The sequence below is a fragment of the Aegilops tauschii genome, chromosome 3, assembly GCF_002575655.3.
Source record: "Aegilops tauschii subsp. strangulata cultivar AL8/78 chromosome 3, Aet v6.0, whole genome shotgun sequence".
NCBI classification, from domain to species: Eukaryota; Viridiplantae; Streptophyta; class Magnoliopsida; order Poales; family Poaceae; genus Aegilops; species Aegilops tauschii.
The window spans coordinates 117,218,454-117,226,099 of NC_053037.3; the positions used below are offsets into that span (position 1 = coordinate 117,218,454).

The 7,646-nt window shown below is 43.8% G+C and overlaps 1 long non-coding RNA gene across 26 annotated transcripts; it reads right to left on the reverse strand.

Annotated features, from left to right (window-relative positions):
• Positions 1–1,889: 1,889 nt before the first annotated feature.
• LOC109739384 (uncharacterized) lies at positions 1,890–7,275 on the reverse strand. 26 transcript variants are annotated; one of them, XR_012204410.1, is made up of 12 exons: positions 6,699–7,275; positions 6,385–6,451; positions 6,125–6,277; positions 5,757–5,905; positions 5,463–5,537; positions 4,829–5,075; positions 4,565–4,749; positions 4,186–4,293; positions 3,728–4,024; positions 3,338–3,446; positions 3,187–3,261; positions 1,890–2,290 (listed from the first exon to the last, which is right to left on the reverse strand). It is a non-coding gene; the product is annotated as an uncharacterized lncRNA (long non-coding RNA). The 26 variants fall into 26 exon arrangements; XR_012204419.1 differs by having other exon boundaries at positions 6,125–6,274; positions 6,406–6,451; positions 6,699–7,269; XR_012204406.1 differs by having other exon boundaries at positions 6,125–6,274; positions 6,699–7,269.
• Between the last annotated feature and the right edge of the window lie 371 nt (positions 7,276–7,646).

Below are 7,646 nucleotides of genomic sequence, written 5' to 3' on the forward strand. Positions count from 1 at the left end.
TAAAGTTCGGTATGTGCACCGTAAAGTCGAGTGGCTACAAATGTCAAATGCCTACAACTGTGTGCAATTGATTATGCAATGATAGCCACAGGCATGCCTGCCATGTGGCTGCATCCACTACTCTTTCGGGATGGCTAGTTTCAAGCACAGGAATTAGGCTGGTCATAGTGGGGAGTAACTTACACTAGTAACATGCATATGTTACTAGTCTATGTTACTACCTCTGTAGTGCATAGTATCATAGATTAGTATCATAGATGGTCTCATTTATTGCCATGCATGACACATAGTAGCACCACATTTATTATGTTACAGTATCTACCTATATTACTATAATCATCTCTCTCTTTTTTAATTGCCTGCCACATAAGCATCTTCACGAGTCTCAAATACATGATACTGCTTATGTTACTGTAACATAAGTAGTACGATGGCCAGCCTTAACCGGTGATGGCATACGTAGTAAGATGTTCATGCCGCATCAGTCGATTTGATTTGACTGACGGGACGTGCTTAAAGACGACGCGTCGATTGGTGAGTTGCGAGGCTCTATGCACGTCACCTCATCATTTGGTGTCCGTCGTTGCACGGCAAAAGCTGAGCCGAATCACACAATCGGTGCATGTGGGTCCTCTTTTGGCGGGGGGAGCATGCATGGGTCCTTGTCGAATTAGAGGACCTACGGCGGCCCGACTACCCAAATTTAGCCCGTCAAGCGTCCACCACTCGACATGTTTACAAACACTGATCGATCATATCATACTTGATGCATCCAAATATTTTATATTTTATCTCCTAGATTTATACGAACCATGCAAAAGAAATTCTACTACGTACTATGCACATCATGCGAGCCTAACTACGCTTCATCATCGAAGATGTCCATGATGTCGGTGCCGGGCGCTGGGTAGATGGGCGTGCATGAGGGCTCCTCCTCATCACCATCATCCATATACACGAGCATCTCGTCGACGTCCGCAGTGTGCTCCGCCGCCAATTCCGACCAAAGGGAATCAAGGATCGCCTGTTGATTCGCGCTCCCCGCATCCTCCTCATCCTCCTCCTGCTCCTCTTCCTCCTCATTCTCCTCCACCTCCACCTCATCCTCATCCTCCTCCTTCTCCTAGCCCTCCTCCAGATCCACCGTGTCTGGAGGTAGCCCCGCGGCAATTAGGGATTCGCTCCTTGCTCGGATTTGCTCAAGGAGCTGCAACTGGTGCTTCGGCGTTATATATTGGTAGCTCCTTACATAGCGGCGTGGGGCATGGCTACTACTAGTGGTGGACGACGAGTGAAATGGCGGCGGCGGCGGACGGGAGGGGGGAAATGTGGATGGATAGGGTTTCGGTGTTGGCGCCCTGTTTAAATATCCGAGCTAGGGCACAACATGGCCCGCCTGAGCGGCGCCACGCGGCGATGGAGGTGACGAGCTTCAGACTGCCGGGTTTCGAAGTGTTTCCATGTAGGACCTGAACGCCAGTCCCATAATATCGTCACGCGCCGGCCTCCCCATGTCTGCCTCGTATTTAGGCTGGATACGAGAGGTGTCGGTCAGTCCGGACATTTGAGACCCGTTTGAGGCGCCCGTCTGGGTCTGGTTTTTTTGACCGGTCACTGACCGATCATTTCACTCGGGTGTTCGAGGTGAGTTTGGGATGCCTGGTTGTAGATGCTCTTAGAGAGCTAGCCAGCTAAAGCACATGTGGTAAACCTATGTGTACTAGTGGTTGGTGCGCCACCTGGTGGCGCCTCATGATGCGTTATTGTGCGCTACTAATTAGGCCACCGTACCTGTTAACGCATTTGCATGACAGTAATGACTGGCTTCATGCAGGCATCAGGAACAAATTGTAATGTATCGGCAGCAATGCACATGAGTATAAGAGAAGTGACAGTGGAAGAAAGGAAATTAATCCCGGTGATAAACACATACAACACATAGGTAGCATGTTGATATCTAGATAATTAAGGTGGTTCAATAGTAAGGCAAGGAACAGAGGTAGAAGGTTCAATAAACATGAGCACGATACATGGATTATATTTATAGGAGATAATCGCGATCATTGGCGGTACACCTTGCCTTGCGTCTGAAGTAGAAGGCGCAGATGTCACCCTCATGCATGTTTGCATGACAGTGGAACTCTGTCCAGTTGGTTGTGATGGTGGTCATCCTGTCATTCCCTGTGATGAGGCGAGAGACGACGGGGACCTCGCCATCTGCAAGCTTGATTGGCAATGCATCATGATCTTGGTTAATGCACTTCTGGAGGTAGTCTTCTGTGTAGTGAACCTTAAAGTAGTGGGAACATAAAGAGAACCAATGAGAGGAATCTAAAAGAAGTGATACATCATACTGTACTATTCAGGAATGCTGTAGTTTGAACAACCTAGTGCTGGATTTATTGAAGACAGAATAATTATGAGGGATATTATAAAGGTGATTCCTATGTAATTCAGGTTGCACCCAATTTGTATTAACACAGTCAAGTTAATGTGTTAATTAAAGATATTATAAAGGTGCCAGGCATGTTTCGAACCTCTGTGCGCACTTGTATTGCTGGAGCGCCTAGATACTTCTCTAAGCATTTTCACACGGGTTCACACACATTCGTCTTCCACAGATAGCAAACTAACTCATGTTAGCATCAAGTTATTTGTTTTCTTCTGTAAAGGGGATGAAAGCTTTGGCCTAATTAACAAAAGTCAAGCTTTACTTAGCAAGATATACAGAAAAAAAAAAGATGACATTATTAAGTGAATCATCATTTTCCATGCCAGTCGGATCAAAAGAAAAAGAAAAAGGAAATTAAACAATGATGACCTGTTCACAGCAATGTGGGAGTACTCTTCTGTTTTGTATCTAGAGATGTTATTTAGATGTGGGAAATCAAGCCTAAAGTAATTTCTCATGTGGTAGGTTAATGCATGCAGTCGTTGCCCTCAGGGGCGGAGCCAGGATGAAAACTGAGAGGGGGCAAAGATGTGTATGTTTTTTTTTTCTTCAAAGGGATGTGCACGAACTAATGGCTAGATCATTTAAAAAACTAAACACACAAGCATACACAGTGTGTAAGACCCCTAAAAAAATACAGTGTGTAAGAAGTAAAATCATATATTTCCTTATAAGATAATGTCAACACACACATACTTATGTCAAGTTCATTGCCAAAGTAAAAATAAACTAACCATTTAAGGCGCAATAACTTGAGAAATATCAATATGCTGTTCCTGACCGTTTTGAATTAATTTGTAGTCTTCAAGCTGCAAGAAAATAGAAACATGTTTCAATCTAGAGAGAATGTAAAAATTCATAGATAAATAAGCTTGAGCACATTACCTCCTTCTGTTTCATCCCACGGCGATTTTTCCCAAGGAAGCGTTTAATTGTCACCTCTTTAGGCATATTGTGGGTTGTTGATTTTCCAAAGAATCTCTTCATTAGCTTCCTTGTCAATGTCAAATATATGAGCGTTCAAAATTTTGACATACAGTAAAGTTTAACATTCAAAGATTTAGTCTATTCCACATACTTATTTACACAAAATTATTAAGCTAAGCTAACTCAATCAGCGTTCCATATATGATACGATTACCAATCCATATATTAAAATTTCAATACATGGATATTTGATACGATTGCCTCTCTAACATGAAAATCGGAATATAACAATAATTGGAAATTAGAAGAAAGAAACTGAACCTACGCATCTTAGGGTTTACCACTTACCTTGATCGATCAATGGCGCAACGTCTTCCTTGTGCTAATCTGACGGACGGCCAGCCGGCCTGCAGGCCGCGGATCGAGGCGACCGCCGGAGGCACGTCATGCAGGTGCAGCGCAGGGCGGAAGGCGTCGGCGGCTTGTCACGTCAGGGAGCCAGGCGGCGAACGCATCTGAGCAACTCCGACTCGGCAACTCCCGCACTCCCGTGCGTGACGTGCGTGCTGTGTTAATTCGTTTCCATTCATCCGAGTAGGCAGCCTCTTCGTATTGGGTTGTATCTCATTATTTCTCGTAAATGGGCTTCGAATTTAGAGCAGAAAAATGATTGAGTGGGGGCAAATATATTAAGCTGAGCGGGGGCAACGCTCTGTACTACGAGCCTAGTACAAGTGGGCTGAGAAAACGAGTGGGGGCATTCGCCCCCACAGGCTACAAGCTAGATTCGCCCCTGGTTGCCCTACCTTTTCTATGAAGTCCTCCCCTTCACCATCCGGCTTAAGCATTTGAAGAGCACATCTTAATTTCATGTACAATAGAGCTTGGATCTCAATAGGATAACCGTATATACCCTGAAAAATATAGATTACATTTGTAGCATTACAATCATGTAACAACAAGGATATTCACCTCCAATTGAAATTGTAGCTCGAGAGTCGAACAAGAAACCAGGAAATTTTAGGATTATAGTTCAAAGTACAGATTGCCTTTTTCAAGTAGTACTGTAACTCAAAGGTCGAACAAGCAACATGAAAAAATTTAGGATTATTTTTTCAGAATACAGATCAATTTTTTCAACTATGTAAATGCACAGGCAAGAAGATATAGGGGAGGGGTGCTGACCTCAGTTTGATTTCCTCATCGGTTCTTGTGGCATCACCCTTCAATCTTTTCTATGCACATTAGGGTGACTGGTCGGGTCCCTGATCTCAGTCTTGTTATTATGCACATTGGCGTGTCTGGTTCAGTGGGTCACGTACGCCATCATTAACATAGTTCAGTAGGCGAAATCGATTTTGCTGACCAAACTATATGAAATTATCATATGTTAACGACTCGGAAGCATTAGTTAAGAATGAAAGATGTCATTACAAGTAGGGGAACAACCAATCAAGACAAGCATGTGAGAAAGCACTTGAGGTTGCGATCGACTCAAGGTCGCTGCGCCTTCACTTCGAGGACGATGCCACACCCCCAACACCACGAAGCCAACATTGAGAAGGTCTAAATGTTTAGACTTCAGCTTCATATATTCAGAGAAAAAGGACACGAGTTCGAAGGACATCTACTTTTTCCTGAATACCAAGCCATATATCATGGAGAACGATGGTATGGCCTGTTAGCTTGCAGCAATCTAATTGGTAAAAAATAAATAACTTTAATTTAGTAACTGGACCTTGTGCATACTGTATGTTTCATATAAATAGTGAGAATTATGCAGTCCTAAGTATAATAAAGCAAGGCTGGTCTACAAGTCGTATGGAGATAGAGGGTGTACCCTTAAAACTGAGAGAGAAAACATGAATGATCTAGTTTTTTTTTCGAACTACAAGGATATCACCACATGCAAATGTATCCAATGTGAATGCAAACGACAGATAAAAAGCACTGAAGATCTGTTTGTTGGATAAAATGCAAAAACCAATGTCGTAAAAACACGTTATCAATATGGTGATCATACTTAACGCATATATGTTGAAGCTAACATAGTGCGTCGACACGGTATGATTTGTGGGATTACCTTAATTTTCAAAGTTGTGGTCTTGTTACATGAAAAAACTTCAACATTTGCCAGGGGCTACCATTAATTCTGTAGCTGTATACAAGGAAAATATATATTAGAATCAAGGAAAGAAGGTAGAGGACGCAGTTCAGTTTGGTGACTGGCTAAACAATCAACTTTAAATTAAATATCCTTTCATGCTTTGTTACACTTCCTTTGTACATTACTTCTGCAATCTTTTTTAGAGCACATACTTGTGTAATCATCAGTGAAAGTGAAACTTGACAATCGTGCTCGATCAATCTTACATACTCTGAACATCGGTCCATTTGTTCACTGCTTGTTGATCATCTGTGCAAGTGCAAACTACAGAGCTCTTGGAATGTAAAACTTGTGTCTTGTGACCATGGCCAATTTTGTGCATTACTCAGAATGTACCAAATTCAGTTGTATCTACAGCTCTAAAACACCAACATACATAATAAATTCATATCAAATTCAGTTGTAATAATCCATAAAAAGCACAGGTCTTGATAGCTACATGGGTTGTAAAGAAACATAAGAAACAATGCCAGTTCAATTCTACCTGGCGCTCTCAAACGACAACTTACCCTTGGTAAAACAGCTCATGAAAGAGATAAGCATTGAATTCAAATCTACAGCAGCCAAGCAAAACTCACCTCACCACACCAAAAGGCTTTCCTTCCACGGCCAAACATTTTGCCAAAGCAAAAGTGAACATCATTAGCTGGGCAGCAGCAGAGGAAGCAGCGAACAAGTTAATCAGTATGTTCCTTTTATTACTCAACCATCTACTTGCAAATCAACACCTGCTGCACATGAGGACAGAGTTTTGAGATAAAGTTAGAAACTAAGCATCTGAGATCAGCAATAACAAGCAAAATTCATAATCTAATGAACTGATCAGCATAAGAATCACCTGTGATGTGTATGAACCAACCTGAATTGATGAAATATGGAGGAACTCACTCAAAAGGCTTGCATGTCTGCATTTCATCAAACACAAGGTATACACAGTCAAGTAAGATTAAAATCTAGAAGTCATGGCACGAAACTATTGGTTCCAATTGAAGCAAGATAGCACAAAAAAAAAAAAATTGTCCTTCCCAGATTCATCTCCCTTTCCGCCTCCTCTTCCTCCCCGCTCTCACCGGCAGTACATACGGCTAGCGGCTAATAACCACGGAGGGGGCAGCATGGGAAGGCGTGGGAAGGGCCGAAGGGGGTTCTCACCTCGGCTCGACGACTTCGTCGGTCGCTGTTGAGGCGTCTTATGATGCAGCCTGGTGCTCCTCTACACGATGGTGACAACGAGCTCCTCGGGTTAGAGGCTTAGAGCAGTTTTGCAAGCGGCAGCCTCCGATGTGGATGCGTGAGCTCAGGAGCAGCGACACAGACAGAAGCTACGCCCTTCCGGTCGGACACGAACGGCACCAGAAACAGCAGCAAGCCAGCAACCAACCCGCAAGAGAAGAAGGAGGTATGGCAGGGGGGCGCATCGACCTAGTCCGGCTTGACCTCGTCCTCCTGCGGCTTCCTCGTGACGAGAGCTCGCGGCGCTGCCTGCCTTGCTGTCGGCGCCATGGTGAAGAGCTGGGCCACGCCTTGCTATGAGGTAGCAATCAAGAGGAGAAGATATGTGGGAGAAGCCGGCCTTCCTTCGGTGCCCGGTGCCGGAGGAGAGATGGGGCGGCGGCGGCGGCGGCGGCGGCAACCCTAGCTTCGGGAAGTGGAAAGGCAAAAGGAGAGAGGAGGCTGCGGTGAGAGATGAAAAAGAGCCCCTGCCGGATCAACGCGTTTTCCCCTTTTTCTTCTCTCCCTCTACGTTTTTCTTTTCTTTTGAGAAACGAGCACAGTAAAATCGCTGGTGACCTGGACAGCGCCATCGACCGCCCCTTGCGCGACTCTTAAAGGGTTTAATGTCTACTTTTACTATCATTTCGTAGACAATAGATCTACACAGCGAAATCTATCAAGTATATGAAGGAAAGAAGATATGTTGGGTACACGTTTTAGATGCCATATCAATAAACCAATGTTATGTTGATTTAATACATTGTGTATGTCACCCGCAAAAAAAAAATGATCATTTTGTATGTCTTCTTTATATCGGTAGATTACAATATGTTAGAGTACTAGTGCCTTTCTTTCTTTCGCTCGAGAAATAAAAGTGATCTCGTC